This window comes from Dermochelys coriacea, chromosome 26 (assembly GCF_009764565.3).
Source record: "Dermochelys coriacea isolate rDerCor1 chromosome 26, rDerCor1.pri.v4, whole genome shotgun sequence".
Lineage (NCBI taxonomy): Eukaryota > Metazoa > Chordata > Testudines > Dermochelyidae > Dermochelys > Dermochelys coriacea.
This window is the reverse complement of record NC_050093.1, coordinates 6,767,535-6,787,455: the sequence shown is the minus strand read 5'-3', so window position 1 is coordinate 6,787,455 and position 19,921 is coordinate 6,767,535. Positions and strand designations below refer to the sequence as shown.

At 43.1% G+C, this 19,921-nt stretch overlaps 1 protein-coding gene across 8 annotated transcripts in view; it reads left to right on the top strand.

Annotated features, from left to right (window-relative positions):
• Nucleotides 1-4,331: 4,331 nt before the first annotated feature.
• The window catches only part of LOXL2 (lysyl oxidase like 2), a 103,089-nt gene continuing 87,499 nt past the window's right edge, over nt 4,332-19,921 (top strand). For 4 of the 8 annotated variants that reach the window (XM_038385095.2, XM_038385088.2, XM_038385097.2 and 1 more), the window contains exons 1-2: nt 4,334-6,156; nt 12,259-12,326. The gene's annotated coding sequence lies outside the window, so the exon portion shown is untranslated. Of the gene's footprint in view, nt 6,157-12,258; nt 12,327-17,754; nt 17,903-19,921 lie in introns of all 8 variants that reach the window. The other 4 variants (XM_038385096.2, XM_038385094.2, XM_038385089.2 and 1 more) reach the window with 2 other exon arrangements.

The window sequence follows — 19,921 nt, the reverse complement described above, 5'->3', positions numbered from 1 at the left end:
GTTTAAAAACAGTCTTTTAGCTGTATAACTTCCAAGGAGTTGAAAGGAGATGGGGGGAATGATTTAAGGAGAAGTTAGGCTAAATCCTCCTGCAAAAAACCTTTGGGCACTTATGAGAAAGTTGGTTTGTTTTTGTGACTGTATCTCCAGCTCAAGGAATTGTGCCTTTTTGTATATTGTAGAAAGAAAAGGAGTACTTGTGGCACCTTAGAGACTAACAAATTTATTAGAGCATAAGCTGTAGCTCACGAAAGCTTATGCTCTAATAAATTTTAGTCTCTAAGGTGCCACAAGTACTCCTTTTCTTTTTGCGAATACAGACTAACACGGCTGCTACTCTGAAACCTGTATATTGTAGATAATCTACGTAGCACTGACATGGTATCTGACTGAGCACTTCATATTTATTATCACAACCCCCGTGAGGCAGGGAGGAATTATCCCCATTTCACAGATGGAAATCTGAAACACCGAGACTAATGATTTACCTGTGGTCTGGAGCAGAGACTAGAACCCATATTTCCCGAATCCGAGCCCAGATCTTAGCTTGATGATCATCCTGTATATTCCTCTCAGGCCAAATTAAGCCTTCTGCTGCATAGCATCAGGGTGTAGGAGGGTTCCAGGTAATTCAAGTGCACACACAGAGGCAGAAGTTGCCTGTCTTTCTAAAAGATGTACTCTTGTTCAACCACAAGATATGGGCCTGTGTTTGGAGGTGGTCAGACTAGTTGATTGTAATGGTCTCTTCTGTCCTCAATCTATTAATTTGACTCGTGGTTTGCAATTCCTCTCAAATTCCTGCCTGAGACAGGTCCAAGCACAGATTAAGAAAGCTTGACCATTCTGTTCCTGGGGTTTTGTGTTAGACTTGTCAGTGCTGACCCTGATTTTACTTTAAAATCCATGCTTTAACATGCAAGTCTAGTTTTACCAATATCTGTTGCAGATGGTTATGTTGTAGCCATGCCTATGATTGTACAGACATAGCTTTATTTTGATTGCTGGAAAGGTTAGTTTAAAAACTACCACCATAGTTGGATGGATGATTACCACTTCGAAATGGAATTGTAATGAAGGCTTAAACTGAACCTTTGTTGAGTAAGAACAAATAGCTTTAAAAAAAGGGAGTAGCACATCACATAAAACTGGGCATTTCACCACCTGAAGGACAAATGTGCTTGGAATTGTGGTATTTTTTTCTGATTGCTAGCTAAATGAATACATAAGATGATATACCTCCACAGCAGAAGTGGCTTAATCGCTTGCTTCTGATGTCTGGAATGCTGGTACCAACTTGTTGCACTCATTGACCTGATAATCGTTATCAGGACGATTACCCAAATGATTATGTCAGAGCTTGTACTTCCTGCTGAGATGCCGAGAACCGAGTGAGCACAAAAGCATGCTTGGGTAAAGGCTCCCTCCGGATGTGGGTTGAGATTAGTGGTGAAGTGGGGAGGAAGTTTGCACAGTGGCCATGCAGAGTCTGACTGGCATGGGGGATGCCAAGGATCATTTACTGAAAGATGTGGAGTGTCTCAAACTCGGCATGCAAAAATATAAAACTCAAGGGGTGACTTTCACTTCTAAAAACAACAAAAAGTTGGAAGGGAGAGTTTCAGGGCCTAAGTATGTTTCCCTTTAAACGGTGCTCTTTGTGAGGATTTAACGATCGGGTTTTTATCCCCAATGCTTACTTTTATAGATAATTCTCCAGTGGGATTGAGGTCCTGTTCCACTAGATGCTTTTTACTCTCTCTCTCTCTCTCTCTCTCTCTCTCTCTCAAAGACGGGTGATGCCCTAAAGCTCCATAAGCTTTGAAAATAAGCAATAAACAGCTTTCCCAAGGTCCCACAATTCATCATCGGGGGAGCAGGGACTGGAACATGAGTTTATGGACTCTGCACTAGAACAGTGGTTCTCAGCCTGGGGTCCAGGGCCCCCGGGGGGGACCACAAGCGGGTTTCAGGGGTTCCACCAAGCAGGGCTGACATTCAACTTGCTGGGGCCCCGGGCAGAAAACTGAAGCCCTATTGCCTGGGGCTCCAAGCTCTGCCAGCTGGGGTTGAAGACAAAGCTTGAGTAACTTAGCTTCACAGGGCCCTCTGTGGCGTGGGGCTCGGAGCAACTGCCCTGCTTGCTGCCCCCTAACCTTGGCCCTGGCTTTTATGTGCAGAAAAACCATTGTGGCACAGGGGGGCTGTGGAGTTTTTATAGCATGTGGGGGGGCTCAAAAAGAAAAAGATTGAGAACGCCTGCACTAGAATGTGTTGTGTGTCAGCTTCAAAAGTGTGATTCGGTAGTTCAAGCTATGACAAGAATTGGTTGTGCTATTTTAGCACCTTGACTGGTGTCATGGTAATGCCCACAGGCCCCAGTGGGGGATCAGGCCTGTGTTGTTCTGAGTGCTGTCTGAACAAGTTACACCAGTTGTGGATAATGAACCCTAGAGAGATGTATGGGGGTAGGATAAAGGAAATGGTGAATAGCTCATAAGGCTACAGAGGAAAACAATGTGTTGAATTTGACTGTTCCAGATCATTTTCAAAAACTGCTGGGGAGCAGGGGTGTTGTGTGGAACTGATGGGATGAATAGGGAAGGTGGGAGGAACAGGGAGATGAAAATGAGTGAAGGGTAGGGGTCGGGTATAGCAAATTACAGGAGGGGGAAAGGCAAAGGCTCAAAGCAGGGATCAGAAAGATGAAAGCCAGTGGCAGTAATTTAAAAAAAAAAAAAATCAAGGGAATTTCAGCTGATGAGGGTGAGTCTCTGGTACCCAGAATGGGTGGACCTGCCTTTCTCCCCTTGAGTCTTGTCCCCAAAGGTGCCAGCGGTGTAGTGACTCTGAGATGCCAGTGGTTCGGGTCTCCTGGATCTTGTGGGAAAGGAAAATAAGGATGACATACCAAATGATTGGTTTCAGAGTAGCAGCCGTGTTAGTCTGTATTCGCAAAAAGAAAAGGAGTACTTGTGGCACCTTAGAGACTAACAAATTTATAAGAGCATAAGCTTTCGTGAGCTACAGCTCACTTCATCGGATGCATGATTGTTCCTTACCCCCACCGTGGAAGCACAGCCCCTAAAAGGATTGGTTTCAATAAAAGCTGCTGAGCTGGGGTTAATTGAAAATTTAAACAGCGCATGGCAAAACACTTAAGATTAATCAGGCCCGTGGGCTAAAATCTTAGACAAACTTCCTCATTAATGTAAATTGTATTGTGCTTAAGAGCTTATTTCACATGCAAAAGCTTCCTGGATTCAGCTGTTGAGGCTTGATTAAGATGAGCAAGTACTGAGCTGCTACAAATTGTGTTGAACTCCAGGGGAAATGGACATGCTTGGCACCTTTGAAAATCAGACCAGGAATCCTGCAGGGCTAAAAGAAATCTTGTTAGGTACTCACCTGTCCCTCTGTGTGCTGTCAATACACAAGAGGGATGGGTTTACAATGTAGCACCAGTCTTAGACAGTCACTAACATATCCATAAATAGGGGTAGGAAGGTATGTTTCAAGGATCAATAAACTATAGATTCCTCAAATTGCTCCTTCACTCCTGCTCTCTTGGGCAGGCTTCTGCTACGTTATGGTTTAAATATCCTTAGTGCTTCATTAATAAAATCTAGTTTATACTTAAAAGAACTGGGGAGGAGGGGGTCTAGTTCTTTTAAATCAGAAAGCTTAGCAATACATAGAGTCATTCACAGTGATACGTTTAGGAGCAGGAGACTCGAAGAGAACCAGGAGTAGATTGAATTGCATGCAACAGTTGTTTTGTGGGCAACAAAAGGCCGCCTACTTTTCAGCAAGCAGGGAGTTAACCCCTTTGCACAGACCTCAGGCAGCTGCACAAGATACAGTGAAGAAGCAGGGCTGGGGCTAAGGGTCCAATCAGAGGCCCGCAGTTTTAGTAAGGAGAAGGACTGCTTGAGAAAGGAGCCCCATATTGAGGGCCACAGGAGGCTGTATCCCAAGCTCAGGATCTTTGTGCTGTGTGGTTGGTCTGAAATACTCCAAGTCTAAAGAATAAGCCCTTTAGGAAGGAGTCCTGCTGAGGGAGCCTTCAGTTGTTCCTTTTTTTGTTTGTTTGTTTGCTGTGGAGCGATCGGATCTGCCCTGTGTGCTGACACTGCCTACTAGAGTTTGCTTGGGGCACGTGCAGGGGAACACCAGCGTAATGCTGTGTACAGGGTAGCTAATGGTTTTGTGGGTTTTTTTTTTTGCAGTGGGGTGCACAGTACAGAAGAAAATCTAGAGCCCAACATCAAACTTACCTGATTTCCCAGAAGCCTAAAAACAGAAGTTGTGCATGTGCTTTTCCATGAAGAATAATGAGCGAGCAGGGGCAGAGGGAAGGGAATCCTGCAGTTTCCTGGGCTCTGCAGTAAAAATGTTAAGTATCTACTTCAGTCTGTTTATTTGGAAAGAGAATTATATGCAAATTTGGGGCCTCTGGGTTGCGTTGCTCTTGGGAGGCGTGGAGCTGGGATGCTTACACAAGCAAGCTTAGTTCTTTGGGGACTTTTTAAAGATAAACAGTTGAGAGTCCATGCCTAGTTCTGTGGGGAAATGTGAGCATATTTGTTTAATTTGTGTGCAGGGTGGGGGCTATCCATATAGCCTCTACCGCCAAAGACCAGACAATCTAAGGGCCTATCTGCATGGGGAAATTATTCCAGAATAAGGCAGGGTGTGAATCTAAAGCGCAAGAGCTATTCTGGAGTAACTCCTCGGGCAGAGTTCCAAAAGAAGAACATCCAGGTGGGGAACTGTTGCAGAATAACAATTCCAGTCATTTTTCCCATGTACACAATTCCTAAGGACCCAATCCCAAAGTGAGTTCTCCAGTTGTGGCCCCTAGAAACCAATGGTCTCTCTGCAGCACAATGGGATGTCTATATGGAGCTCACTGCAGGACTGGCTTAAACAGCCAAAACTCATGCAAAGGCCTCAGTCCTTCAACGGGATCTGTGCTGGTGCGTCTATGTACCTGTGCCAAGTCTCCTGCAGTTCTGGCTGTGCAAGGATGAAGAGATAGGGTGCTGAGTAAAAAGCCAGTTGACTAAAAGGTAATGGTCAGTGAGGATCTTGCTAGGGCCACAGTTTTTCTTTGCAATTTTTAGCATTTACTGTGCAAAATCCCTAAAGTGCATTCATTCCCCTTTTTATATTAGTATTTGTAAGCGTGAGTGTGACATTGGTGAGACCATTCTTTTTGTATCTTCTCTATAATTTAGCAGCGTTCAGTTTAGCACAAGCCAGTCCCGCAAGTCCCTCTTTCTAATCACTTCATATGAACTCATTGCATGTTCTTTGTACAGCGTAAGCGGCAAATGGGTGGCTTTCTTCATCTGTTGTAAATGACCTCCCCAAAGAGATTTTGGGACATGGACCCAGATTGCCGAAACTGCTCATCATCACTCCCAGTGGGGGCCAGAACTGCAGAACAGCTCAGCTAAGCCCCAAAATATGTGAGCAGGTTTACAAAAGAGCTTGGGGTTCTTGAAAATCTGGCTGTAAATCTCAATGGGAGCAGCTGAGTCCTGAGCACTCTGGCTCTTATTCAAGTGCCTAAATGGGGAGCTGAGCACTGGCAAATCCAGTCCTGAGCGGCTTTGAAAATCTGGCCATGTGATCCTGATCTAATACTTTTATCAATATAAACTGGATCATCCTCCTTTACTAGTTCTCTTTTTTTCTGCTATAAGTAATTGTTGTGACCCAACCCAAGAGAGAAGGACAAAAACAACTTGTTTTTGCAGATTGTGTAGATTCAAAAGGTCAGGCAATCAAAAGGAAAAGGAAAACACGCTAATCTCTCCCTTCCCCCAGTCTCCTGAACAATCTGTATTGCTACCTCGAGACTAGCCCTGAGCAACAATACCTGAGTGAAATGCAACACCTTTAAGAGACTTAGCTATGTCAGTTTTCACTTTAGTCCTAACCCTGTGATCAGACCGTGTTGGGACAAAGGCAGTGTTGATCTGTTTGTGTGTGTTTATACGGTAACAAGGTTTGCTTTCTTTTTCCTACCTCCACCATTCACCCTTTCCTTTCCCCAAGCCCATTAAGGTTGGTAAGCCATGTGGGAAGAACGCAAAGAAGAGGCTAGGGCATTGCTCTTTGACCTTTGCCGGTGACCTGGCTGGGCAGGTGAGTGACACCTAAGCCTTTAGCTTCATGGCCACTTAAATGTATCGCTCATCTCTTCTTTTTGCTCCTGTGTTGGAGAAACATGTGCAAAGCAAACAAAAGGTGCAGCCGTTTTCTTAAATGCATCTCCTTAATGGGCGAAGTGGTTGGAAGACAAAGGTGGATCCCATTTGAAACATACCTGTGGAGCAGGGAAACATTCGGCTTTTAAAACAACACCATTCATTTTACCCAGATTGAAGGGTTGGAGCCTTCAGAATGTGGAAACAAAAGAGCCTTTCTAATTATGCAGGTTTCTCCAGCACTTAGTGAAGGGGACGGACAATAGCTTTAACCAGCTTGAAGATAAACTTGATCTGGGGCACCCTGTTCTTTCTTGCTTCATTGTTCCTACCATTGTTGCTAGTAAATAATGCATGAAGCTCAATAAAGGCTGGAGTGTACCCAGCAGTGATTTGCTATATTCCTCCCACCAAGGAACAGTCTTGGGTGCACAGCGGTATTCTGCCCCTGTTCTTCAGAGCTTTGTTTTTCTGATCCCTTCCCTCAATTTGGAGAGCAACAGATGCTTTCCCACATAGTTGTCCCAGTCAGTGGAACATTCCCCACCCCAGTCCCTGGTGGCATCTGTAAGTTGCTGAGGGCAGGGACATTGCCTTAAATTTTCAAAAGTGACTCATGATGTGGGGTGTTCTGAGTTTTGGGTGACGAGGGTAAGATGCCTTGAAAGCCCTGATTTTCAGGACACTTCTCTACAAACCAGGCCCCTTTCGGACATTCCAAATTTAGCCACCCAAACCTCCCCCATTTTCTTTCCATTACAAATAAGTCAACCAAGAACCGAAACACAAAGTTCCATTGTTAATACTCTTCTTGGAGTGGAGGGAGGAATTGGCAATTACTGACATGTTAAAAATGAATCATCTTCCACCTAATTTCAATACTGTCTTACTGCAGATGTGGTGAAACCAGGGCAGTCCAATGTCATTCTATCTCCCTGTTCTTTGGCTGTTGTGAAGAGAGATGGAATATTTAGCCCTCGGCTGCAGTAGTGTTAACACCATTTCCATTACCTGAAAGAGTAAGGATCGATTTACACCCAGCTCGGCCGCTCCCATTGTGATACTTACGACCAGATTTTCAGAAAAGCCATGCACTCGAGGTGCTGAGCCCTTTTGAAAATGTGTCCATTTATTTAAGTGCTTAAATGTGAACTAAAATCTTCTGAATATCTGGACCCGAGTATGGGTGCTGAGCATTTTGGAAAGTCTTGTGAACAGAGTGACAGCCTTGAGGGGAAGAATGGTCCAGTTGTTGGGGCAATAGCCTAGGACTTTGGAGACCCAGGTTCACTTCTCTCACCCACCACAGATTTTGTGTGTAACCTTGGGCAAGTCACTTTGCCTCTTTGCCTCAATTTCCCATCTGTAAAATGGGGATAGTAACATTTATACATAATAACATAGTAACATAATAACCCTACCCCATTGGGGTCTTGTCAGTATAAATACATTACAGCTTGTGAGATCCTCAGGTACTAGAGTGATAGAGGCCAGATAAGTACCATAGATAGAACTTTTTAAAAACAATTTGCATCCTATAAAGTGGTTTGGCTCCCGTTTTTGTTTGTTCCCCCTGCCCCGAACCCCAAATGCACACACGCTCTTCTCAAAACAAGGAGTGTGTATGTGGACAGGTGATCCTCAGAGAGGCTGTCATTCAGCTTTGAAGAACCATCCCAAGGTTTGGGATCCCCATAGGGTTTGCACTTGTTGAGAAGATGCTTTATCCAGATTTGGACACGTCCATGCGTGTTGCTGCTATTCCGATGGAGCGTCTTGGTCAGCACCTAGCTGGCCAAGATAAATGCTGAGTGAAAAAGACAAACTGGCCACGGGGAGAAAACGCAGGAGTTGATCAGTGTTGAGGGATCAAATGGATGTCAGTCTTGCAGATCTCTGGAGGTTATCTGCTCTTGTTCTTCATTTGCTTACCATTGGGATTTTACCTTTCGTGTTTGTTGTTTGTATTGCTGTAGCATCTTGCTGTGGGCTATGACCCCATTGTACTAAGTGCCATAGAAAAACAGACTATTCCCTCCTAACTACCAAGCATCTTAATAGCACAGGCAGTCCAGATGGATGTTTGTTAGGGATCTCAAAAGCTCTGAGTGCTTTGTGGGGTGGACTGCACCTGTTGGCCCCCAATTCCCTGCTAGAATTAGCCTGCAAGGTGGAGGATGATCTGAGCCTACAGAAAATAAATTCCACCTTTCTAGGGGCCTGACCCTATGAGGGGCTGAACACCCTCCATTCACTGGCCTTGTCTACAGGAGCTGTTTCTTCTCCACAGTTCTCTGCGGTTGCTAACACTGATACAGCTCTGCCGGTGGGAATATTAATGTAAACGTGGTGTCAAGGCATTTTTATCATCGTGTCATCTAAGTTTGCTCAGAGCAAGTCTAGATGAAGTGGTAATAAACTCACGCAACCATTGGTACTTTGCCTACATTAATGCTTCCGCCAGTGGAGCTGAGCTGGTGTGAGCCCCAGTAGGAAATTTGAGGGGCAGAGGAGGCTGGTGTAGGCAGCCCTGGTGAGCTCAAAGCAAATTAAGGCTGCTCAGCTCCCCCTTTGCCCTCCTCCCCCCCCGACTTCAATAGGATTTGAAGATGCTCAGCATCTGGCAGGACAGGTCCAAAAGCCCGTCTCCCCGCAATGCTCCCCTACATCTTTGTTTCCCACCTATATCCCTCAGCCCATTTTCACATCAGCATGAGCTCCCTACAATCTGCTGATGCCATTTGCAAGGAGCATCTTTCAATCCTTTACCAGGCCTTGAACTAGTTGTTACAAGTTCAGCCTCTTGCATAAGAGCACAATTAGCAGAGACTCTCCTAGTTTAGTTTAGATCTGTGCTTGTCACAATGAATCCACATTAAATTCCTCTGTACGCGGGTTTCCATAACTCTCTTTTGGGGTGAGGGGAGAATTTATGTATCCCAGAACTCCTACGTTTATGCTCGTCCCATGGTGATGGCGTTACCCATGCAGCCTGGAATAGAGCCTGTTGTTGTTTCTGAGCCAAATTCAGCAGAGACATAAGCAGTGCTGTAAGTTACACATTGGGTGTAAGTAGCAAGGCAGCGTAACTTACACCAGTTTGGCCTCCTGTAGATGTCACGCTAATTGAGCAACGTATACACTGAGGGGAGCAAAGAGAGGTTGTGGCAAAACAAGAAATGGACAGGAAGTGTAAGAAAAAGCTGCCACCATCACTTTAGTTCATGCTGCATTATCCCCAATGCTCCTGCATTCAAATTTAACCTTGATGTAACTGGCTACAGCTGTAAATTGCACGCATAAAACACTGAGTTTGCAAACCGAGGTGCAGGTTGCACAAATTTGCCCCTTGCATCTCTTTTTGACCAATTTACACCCAAAGGGCCTGATTCTCCTCCCTCATCAATTCTCACGCTGGTGTAATCGCATTTCCTACAGTGGAATGACCTCTGATTCTCACTGGGGTAGGACAATCAACCCCCAAAAGCAGCTTTAGTCAGTGTTTAAGTCCCTACTGAATTTGGCCCAGTGGGTGTAAGACAACATTTAATTTTTGCAAAAAGAAAAGGAGTATTTGTGGCACCTTAGCGACTAACAAATTTATTTGAGCATAAGCTTTTGTGAGCTACAGCTCAAGATGAAGTGAGCTGTAGCTCACAAAAGTTTATGCTCAAATAAATTTGTTAGTCGCTAAGGTGCCACAAGTACTCCTTTTTTCTTTTTGCGAATACAGACTAACACAGCTGCTACTCTGAAACCCGTTTAATTTTTGGTGTGTTGTGTTGAAATGTAAAGCTCCACATACCAAAGGATATTATTGATTATAAGGAGAACTGTTTCCACCTAGTGGTAATTTGTCTCTTTGCACCGCTATAAAGGTCTCCACGGAAGGGGTGCTAAATTCCCAAGGAAAAATGGTATTGCAGAGTCTTCAAATTTTTTAAAAAACAAAACACATAGCACTCCCAGGGCCTGTTTTGCTAACAAATGACTTTCCAGTCTTCTATCATATAATCCTAATTGCCGAAGTGATCGTTCGGTATGGATCAAAGCTTACTTTCCAGAAGCCAGTTTCTAATTGTTTTTTGGTTTTTTTGTATTCTAGTAGTACCTAGAGGGCCCAGTCCAGAAGATCTTACAATCCAGGAGCCTGAGTCCATGGGTGCAGATGGTCTTAAGTGCCTTATAGCATTGTGCCCTAAATAGATGGTACATTTCCCATATATAAGGAGTATTAACAGTGTCCATAGCTATTGTGGTCCTATCAATTGACAACTACCAGTGTTGCCAGTCCTGGTGAGCCTTGCAAGATTAGGTGTTCTTCCTAAAGCCCCAGCTCCTGGAGTCACGTGATCATGTGCGAGACTCAGCTTTCATTTAAAAAAAGTAAACTTCTAGCTTCTGTGGCTGCAGAGAAAATCTTGAAACCATGACCCTAAAGACTCAAAAACCAGACAGGAAACAAAAAACTTCCAAAATGTATTATATTTTAAATCTTATTTTATAAGCCAATCTCATTATTTTTTGGATCTTAACTTGTGATTTTTTTTTTTAAACATTAAAGGTTGATAGTACCAAATGGCATTGTTGGTTTTCATTTCCTCTACAGCCACATGACACTCTTAATATCATGTTGTTTTTTAAAAATACATCTGCTGAATCTGTATGGTGCATGTAGGCCCCTCTCTGACATCAGTGATAGTAAGAAAATTTCTCTTCCACCAATGTTGCCTTGTCTGTGGAAGGCGCGAGAATAAAAAGTCTCCTTTAATGCCTACACTGAGCTCATTTCCTTGATTAAAGGCCATCATACTCCAGAGGCTGTGCCTTTCAAAGGAGTTCCTGTTTTCATCAGTGTACAGTGGGTTTTCATAATGCCCATGGGAGTGTTCTTTCTTTGAGCATACCAAGGGAATTTGGAGGGCGGGGGCAGACTGGGCTCAGACACATACCAAGGTACTCCAGGAGTGATAAGAGGGTTAGGAGCCTTGCAACTATTGCCTTCAAATCTGTTTCAGAAAAACAACAGTTTTATTGTGTTTTGGTTTTATTAGTGGTGCTTGTGCGCCCTCTGCATTATGTTTATTGCCATATTTCCCATGGCATGTGGTCTTAGTTTATAGCGGATTGCTTTCTGCAATTGATTAATTTCACTGTCTGGAAGAATATTACAAATATTGCCATTGGAAGACCGAGTGGCACTCGGAGTTGTGTGCAACTCTTAAACTTTTTTTATTTTATTTAATTTTTTTAAATTAAAGTTCATGGTTTGGCAGAAGTTTTGTGGTCTTCGAAAATCTTTATTTCCCTGAAATCTAGCCTTTTGTTTTCCAGTGGAAATTTAATTTTAAAACAAATCTCTCTCTAACCACTAGAGGCCTGTGCTATGCAAGCAATAAAGGGTATGGTTTGGAGGTAATTCTTCCAGGCTCTTAGGATCACAAGAAGAATATGGCTTTAAAAAACAAAATTATTATTAAAGGTAGCAGCAAGGGGACTCAATTGAGATGAGAGCTGCCATTGCATAAGGTGCTATACAAAACATAGTAAGAGAGTTCCTGCTTTGAAGAGCTCATGATCTAAACAGACAAGACAGGCAGACAGTGCAAAAGGAAATATTTTCCCCATTTTATAGATGGGAAACCAAGGCACAGAGCTGAAGTGACTTGCCCCAGGTCACACAGACAGTCTGTAGCAGAGCTGGGAATTGAATCTAAATTTCCTGAATGCAGTACCATAACCATAAGATATTCCTTGCTCTCCAGCACAGCACCAGTCTAGGACATGTATTTTGCCAACACCACTTTGAAGAAGAACCTGAAAAATTGTGAGTGTTTTCTTCCCTAAATCTAGAAATCATCACTTTTCTGGAGCAGGTTCAAGATTTTGCAAACCAAATTCTTCCATTCCTAAAAGAAATGCTTCCAGCTAAACTAGGAGCTCCTGGGGAGCTTTAGACCTTATTAGATGAGACACCAGTTTTGCACTAAACTTCATGTTACATTTAATGACCTTAATTTGTCAAATTATTGTTTTACAGATGAATGATGTTGGTTGAGAAATGATAATCCTACGTCAGAAACAGTTTCAAGTTCTCCATGTTGCAAGGTGAGATGGACACTCTATTTTTGCTTGCTGTTCCCCTTTTCAAAGAGGTCTGGGTACAGTCCTGCGATCGGGTGATGGGTGGGATTTTCTGAAGGCCTGGACTGGGCCTTGGTTGCAGCCAAAGGGCCAAATCCTGCCACCTGTCCTTGGTCCTCAGTAGGAGATGAGGATGGTCTGCGCATTGAGTGGCTGAGCCTGAATTTCCAGCAAACTCCTCCCGCATACAAAACCTCACCGTTCTTCCATTTTGGGGCGCAGACTTTGGTTTTCATAACTCATCCCTGACCCTTATTTAACTTCTGAAAGATGCTACAGGCACAAGCAACCAGGTGTCAATGGTTTGCAGGAAAGATGCTACCTTTTCATTAGGAGATTCCTTGGGAAGATTGGCTTTCAACAGCTGACTGTCTGAGTCAGTCCTCCAAAGGTGGCACGGGTCTGTGAATTGCTCTTAGGGACTGAGAGCAAAAAAAAAAAAAAAAAAAGTCCTGGCCTAAGTCCTGGCCTTTTTGGTCTCTGATGCTTCAGTCCTTTTTGACCTGGAGAAAGAGGAAGTTCAGACTCCAGTTGGAAAATATCAGTGTTAACTGATCTCTTATTTCCTTTTAACATCTGTGGCATGGAAGATTGTATAAACCCACTTTGTCCTAAACTGACTTCTCCATTATTCGAGTGAAGCACTGTCTGTGACTGACCAGGAGCAGCTATCTCCTGTGAGATTAGTAATCTAGAATCCGAATTGGTTCTTTCTGAGATGATGTCCCCAATACAGAAATGTATCGGTGGCCAGGATTAGGCAAGGTCCAGAATTCTGCCTTTCGATGTGATGTATATTCAGGTTTTGTTCTTGCGGTAGTCTTAATCAAGTATATTGCCTTTTTCAATGTCAGAGACAATTTAAGCTAAGGGGGTGGGTAGGAGGCAACATTGTCTGGTGGATAGGACGCTAGATTGTGAGTCAGGAACCCTGGGTTCTGCTCCTGGCTTTGCTACTGAGCTGCTGGGTGACCTTGGGCAAGTGACTTTGCCTCTTTGTGCCTCAGTTTCCCCTCCCACTCTTTGTCTTGCCTGTCTAGAGAGACTTTGCGTAGATTTTGTTCTTCAGAGTGGGAAGTTTCACTTACTATACATTTGTACAAAGCCTAGCACAATGGAGCTTGCCTCTCAGCTGCATTTTCTAAGAGCTGCTGTAATACAAATGAAGTCTTCGGCCATCGAGGCCCTAAAATTAATTGTGGTGACTTTTATATATTTATTTATTTTATTTATTTACATATATTAAATAAAACCAACCCTATCTAGTTAGATTGGAGTTTGGTTTTACTCTTTTTGTTGCTCAGCTGGAGAATCAGAATTGTGCTTTAATTAATTAAAAACTCTGCACAGCAGCTACAACTTTTAATCCTCTGGGATTTTCCTACGCTAGGTAGAAGAGTTGTATCTGAACTTTCCAGCATTTTCAGTGTTTTTTTTAGTGAAATAACAAACAGTCCACTAGAAAACCATTCCTCTTACTGTGTAGAAAAGATCCATACTGCTTTGTAGTGTTTTTAATTCCAAAGTGCCTCACTGTCAATTTGCAGACAGCACTGATGAAATGCAGCCACTTCTGGGGTGGAGGGTAATGTTGCACAATATTGGGTGGAAGGGAAAATTTGGTCAGGGAGATCAGCTCAAAGCCACCATTACCTTCTTCTGTTAACGTCCTATTGAACTTTATTGGCATTGGGGTGAAATAAATCACCATGTCTTAAATAGGAATTGCTTAGTGCTTAGACCTTTTAATGGCTCTCTTCACAGAGGTGAATTATTCCTTCTAACAATAAGGACCAATAAAAATGTAAGAGGATTCTATATTAAAAAAAACAAACAAAACAACGTAATCAATTTTTATTGGAGAATGACATCCTGTCTCTAGTTTTCTTAAACCATGCTATGAATTCTAAAGCAGGGATATAGTTCTCAAATTTAAATTTTATTGGCATTCTCTGTGAGGGCCAACTCTCATGAAAGTGCCACGGCATCTTTAATGCTCCTACAGAGCGGGTAGCTCCTTCTGTTCTCAAGGTATCATCCAAGCAATCTGTGCACAAAGTAACCTTCACAGAGCTCAGCTTATCTGCTTTGTGAATATGAAGGGCCGAGGCGACCTAGGTGAGATTTGAACCTGTGGCTCCAGGGAGTCTAGATAATGAAAACACAAGGTTTAGACTACTAAATCATTCCGCCTGGTGTTGAGAATGAATTGAAGTTTGGAGAGGAATGATCAAGGGACCGGCTATCCAAGATAAGAGAACCAATGGTGTGTAGCTAATTTCTGCAAGCAGACACCATGACTGCTGATGCAAATCTGGTATTTGCTTGTCCACACGTTAAGTTTTGTATAACAGGGTGTGCATGCAGTTGTGTTTTGTGTTTGCAGTTGCTTTGTCCCATCTTTAAAAACTGGGCTTCAAGTGTGTATGCTCTACTATTGCATGGATTGGTTCTTGGCCCTACACTATTTGACACTTTTATCAATGACCTAGAAAAAAAAAAAACACGTTACTTCCAAGGTTTGCAGATGACACATAGATTGACGGAGTGGTAAATAATGAAGAGGACAGGTCACTGATATAGAGCGATTTGGATTGCTGGTAAACTGGGTGCAAGCAAACAAGATGTGTTTTGAATATCTCCAAATGTCAAGTCATGCATCTAGGAACAAAGAACGCAGGCCATACTTAGAAGATGGGGGACTCTATCCTCGGAAGTAGTGACTCTGAAAAAGACTTGGGGGTCAAGGTGGACAATCAGCTGAACACGAGCTCCCAGTGTGATGCTGTTGCCAAAAGGCAAATGCAATCCTTGGGAATATCGAGTAGAAATAGGGGGGTTATTTTACCTTTTGTATTTGGCACTGGTGCAATCACTGCTGGAATAATGTGTCCAGTTCTGGTGTCAACAATTCAAGGAAGATGTTGCTAAATTGGAGAGGAGTCAGAGAAGAGCTATGAGAACGATTAAAGGATTAGAAAACCTGCCCTGCAGTGATAGACTCCAGGAGCCCAATCTATTTAGTTTAACAAAGAGAAGATTAAGGGGCAACTTGATCACGATGTGTAAGTACCTACATGGGGAACAAAAGTTGGTTAATAAGCTCTTTGATTTAGCAGACAAAGGTATAACAAGATCCAATGGCTGGAAGTTGAAGTGAGACAAATGCAGGAAATAAGGCACAAATTTTTAACAGAGAGGGTAATTAATAATTGGAACAATTTGCCATGGGTTGTGGTGGAACAACCTTCCAGTGGTGGTAGGTTAGAATAAAAGACCGCTACATCTGCTTTAGAGCACCCCCAAAGTTTCACTCTCATTTTGTTTGACCTTCACTTTCCTAACCACTTCTTTAGGCAACAGTTGCCCTAGATGGGATACAAGCACATAAGGGATGTTAATCCTTGTGCTTCAGGACACAGGCCAACCACTAAGTGATAGGGCTAAGGGAGAAACTTCCCCTATGGACAGGTTTCAGAGTAGCAGCCGTGTTAGTCTGTATTCGCAAAAAGAAAAGGAGTACTTGTGGCACCTTAGAGACTAACAAATTTATTAGAGCGTACGCTTTCGTGAGCTACAGCTCACTTCATCGGATGAAGTGAGCTGTAGCTCACGAAAGCTTACGCTCTAATAAATTTGTTAGTCTCTAAGGTGCCACAAGTACTCCTTTTCCCTATGGACAGGTTATTCTATAAACATCCATTAGGTGGCAACTTACCCCTTTCTCTGAAGCAGCAAGTAGGGATCTCTTTGGGGAAAGGATATAGGTTTTGATGGCCCATAGGGCTGGCAAAGCCAGTGTTCCAAAGAGTTTTGCTGGACCTTGGTTTAGTCACTATAAACAGCCTTCTCTCTGTGATGACTGTTATGTTGAAAACAAATTCTGAACAGCATTTCTTTCCTGCAATTGATTGCATTTTGTGAGAGAGTGACTTTCATGTTTGTGAGTTGTCTCTGTCTTGGGCCTTAACCAGAGACAAAAATTAAAGGGGGAACGCCCAACAAGTGAGCACACGTTCAGCATTTTGCCGGAAGGGTGGTACTGAGCTTTAGCTGAACAACTCATTTTAGATAAAAGACAAGAACTTTAATAAGCAGGATGCTTACATGGCATTTGTCTTCTATATCCTCCCCTGACCTCTTTGCACTTGGGCATGCTGCAAACATTCCTACTGTGGACAATCAGATTTCTGTGTGCCTAAACTGGCAGACGCTCACACGTTCCATTCTCTGACCAATTTAGCTTCAGTTTCCTGACAGCATGAAGTAGATTTGCCATTCGGAGCTTATGTTGAGACACATTTTTGGCTTCGCTGGTCCCATCTTAGTGAGCTGAGCCCCCACATTGAGCTTTAGACCACGAGGTGGCACTCTAATCACTGGTGACTCTGAAATGCTGGTTTATATCATCACTGTTTTTTTGATTTCTTGACTACCAGTTCCCAGTGCTGAAGGGAAGAAAATGATCAAGGTGGAAATTTGGCAGTATCAAGGGTCCACGGAAGCATAGCTATTCAGGTGTCTTGCTGACATGCCCTTGATTCATGCTGCTTTACTTTCCTCCTTAAACTCTTCTTAACTCTATCGTATCAGGCCAGAGGTTTAACTGTAACTCGGTTATGTTTTTGGTATGGGTTTAACTCATTGCATGCTCACATTCTGCATTGCACCAAGAAGGGAGACACTTTTCTTTTAAAGTGTTACGGGTTTTTTTTAACCAAGTGCAAATTAGATATGAAAGATGTTCCCTCATGCAGCCCCGTATGATGCTGCCGGGTGATGAGTTCAGTGCTGATTATTCGAAAAGAATGTACTTCCTGCATCATCAACCTTGGGTTTCATTAGAGGTCTCCCATCCAAATGCTAACCAGGCTCATCCCCTACTTAGCTGAAATCTAATGTGATAACAGCGTAAGGCGTCCATAACAACATTTGCTGCTTGATTGCAGGTGAAGCGGTAAAGTTTTGGTATAATGGTAATAGAATTTAGAATGAGTGGTGGACAGAGCAGCAACTAGCTGGGAAGAGAAATAAGAGAATGGGAGAGGAGTGGTTGAGATCCAAGTACTGACCAAGGTGAAGACACATGTCCATTGCACTGAGAAGAGCAAGGTCAGCTTGGAGAAGTCTCCATCCACCAGTGGCTGGTGCAGTTTATTATGAATCTGGTTGTATTTTTCCTAATTATGTAATAGTTTGGTACTGACTGCTGGCTTGTACTGCTCATTCCTTAAAGCTCTGTTCTTTCTCACTGCAGCTGAGCCAATTTTGCACTTAGTCCATGGAGTTCCTTAAACATCAACATTAAGTGTGAGCAAGAAACCCACACCGAGTGTGGGGGGCAGAGGGGAAAGCGTTATGAAACACTATTTTTTTTTTCTTTTTTTCTTAGAATGTGTGCAGCTGTATGAGAATACAGGGCTTCCTGGCCCAAGCTATAACCAAGTTACCACCATCTGAGGGCTGCTCTGGTATCCGGGGTGTGAAATGAATTGGTGCTGACGCTCCAGTCGGGTCCATGTCATAAAACTACCAACTAGGTGACTGGCACTGTTATTGTTTGTTTCATTGGGTATTGCATTAGCACCTGGAACCCAAAGTCATAAACCAGGGCTCCATTGTGCTAGACCTGTACCAAAACAGAACAAAATGATGGTCCCCAATTTAAATAATTGCCTCCCTTGTTGCTTACTTAACAGAGAGGCCAAGGATTGAATGGGTCGCAGAGACTGAATCCAGCTATTCCCCCTACTGGTGCGAGTTTGAGGCACATTGCCCCATCGGTATGGGGAAAACTTCCTTATTGTTATCCATGCTGTATCTCTTTGGTGGATAAGGAATCTGCCTGTAGTGATGGGCATTATATCAAGATCTAAGCTGACACTGTTTTGCTTTTAAGGAGGCAGCAGTTAATATTAAAATCACTCCAACAGAGAGCTTTGTGGTGGAAATGAGCAGTATGTTGTCTCTGCTTAATGATTGCGCTAAAGAACATTCAGATGCTTGCTCCAGGGTAAGAGACCTAATCAGAGACTGATGGTGCTTCACAGGTTGACCTGAGCCCCAAACAGCTGGAATGGATAGTTTAGTAATACTTCTCCCGAATATGAATCGGGAGCAGACAACTGATTGACGCAATCACAAGGCCACTGGTGGTATTCCCTGTGAAAGGAATAATGGCCATATCTGGTGTAAATAAATGAAGTTTTAGAAATGAACGGGTCTCTGCTAATTGACAAGAAGCAGGGAAATGGCAGAAATCTGATGCAAGAGTCTGTTCTCTCACATTGATAGGCTGACTGCTGGAAATGTAATCAGAGGTTTGGATTAAGCGTTTTAACTTTTCAGAATAAGTGAATGAATTTGGAAATTAATATAGAACCGGGGGGGACCAAACCCTGAAGAATGTGCTGAAGGAACAATCCTGGGCTGGTGGGGGCTGTGCATGTGGAGTGGGGGTGGAATGGATCGCCAGCAGGTCTTTGAATACTTTGGGGTCTGATCCAAAGCTACTGAAGTATCTGGAAAGTCTCCCACAGACTTAATGGGTTGTTTGCTCAGGCTCTTAGTTCTCGACTTCTAGTTCTTTTCTGAAGGTCACCCTTTGCGAGTCCTACCTATACCCATTTAGACTGAGGAGTCGGTAATCCAGCGCCTATTGACTTTCAGTGGGATTTGGGTTCTTAAACACCCTAGTCTCCTTTGAAAATCCCTGTTATCAGAGCTGGTCAGAAAACAGGATTTCTGTTCCATGGGATAAACTGCTATATCAAAATTTTTGTTCCAATTGAAGACATAATGGTGAAATTTCCCATGAAATGGAAATTCCAAAAGTTTTTGTTTTGAGATGAGGTTGAAAGGGTACCATATAAAATATTAAAATGTTCTATTATACAAGTCAAAATGAAATCAAATGAAACAAAGTCGAAATGAAACCTTTTAACGCTATCGACAGAAAATGTTTTAACTTCCTTCCATCAGAAACTTAGATTAAATCAATGCATTCCCACAAAATGTTTTGATTTCAATGAAACTGCATTGATGGAAAACTGTTCCATTGCAATTTTTTGACCAACTCTACCCAATATTATTCTTCAAAGGCTACAACTGAGAACTGTTCAAATGAGAACTGAATTTAAACCTCTCCAGGGCTCAGGGATCTTGGTTTAGCCTGGCCTATTAGAGAGAGAGCATGCGTGAATGGTGAAATGTATATTTTAACACCCCCTGCCTCAAATCTCAGGTGTATTTGGATTCAATGGCTGAGGTTCTCTCTGAATTTAATCTTTTTAGTGCTCCTGTACCTGCAGGGGTCAGATTTTTGATGGAGGGGAAATACAGCTTTAATGAGAGCTGTCTAATCCCCAGGGCATCAGACTTTCTGGAGTAACTGATGATGCAGATCCAGGAGAGAGATAGATACATAGTCTGTGAGTATGTGCCTCAGGTTTGACTATCCTTGCTGTGAAAAACAGCACAGAGCTGGAGGTGCTAGATAGGGATGAACATAACACCAAACGGGTTAAGGTGAGATGAGACCTACACAAAAAACAGCCTTG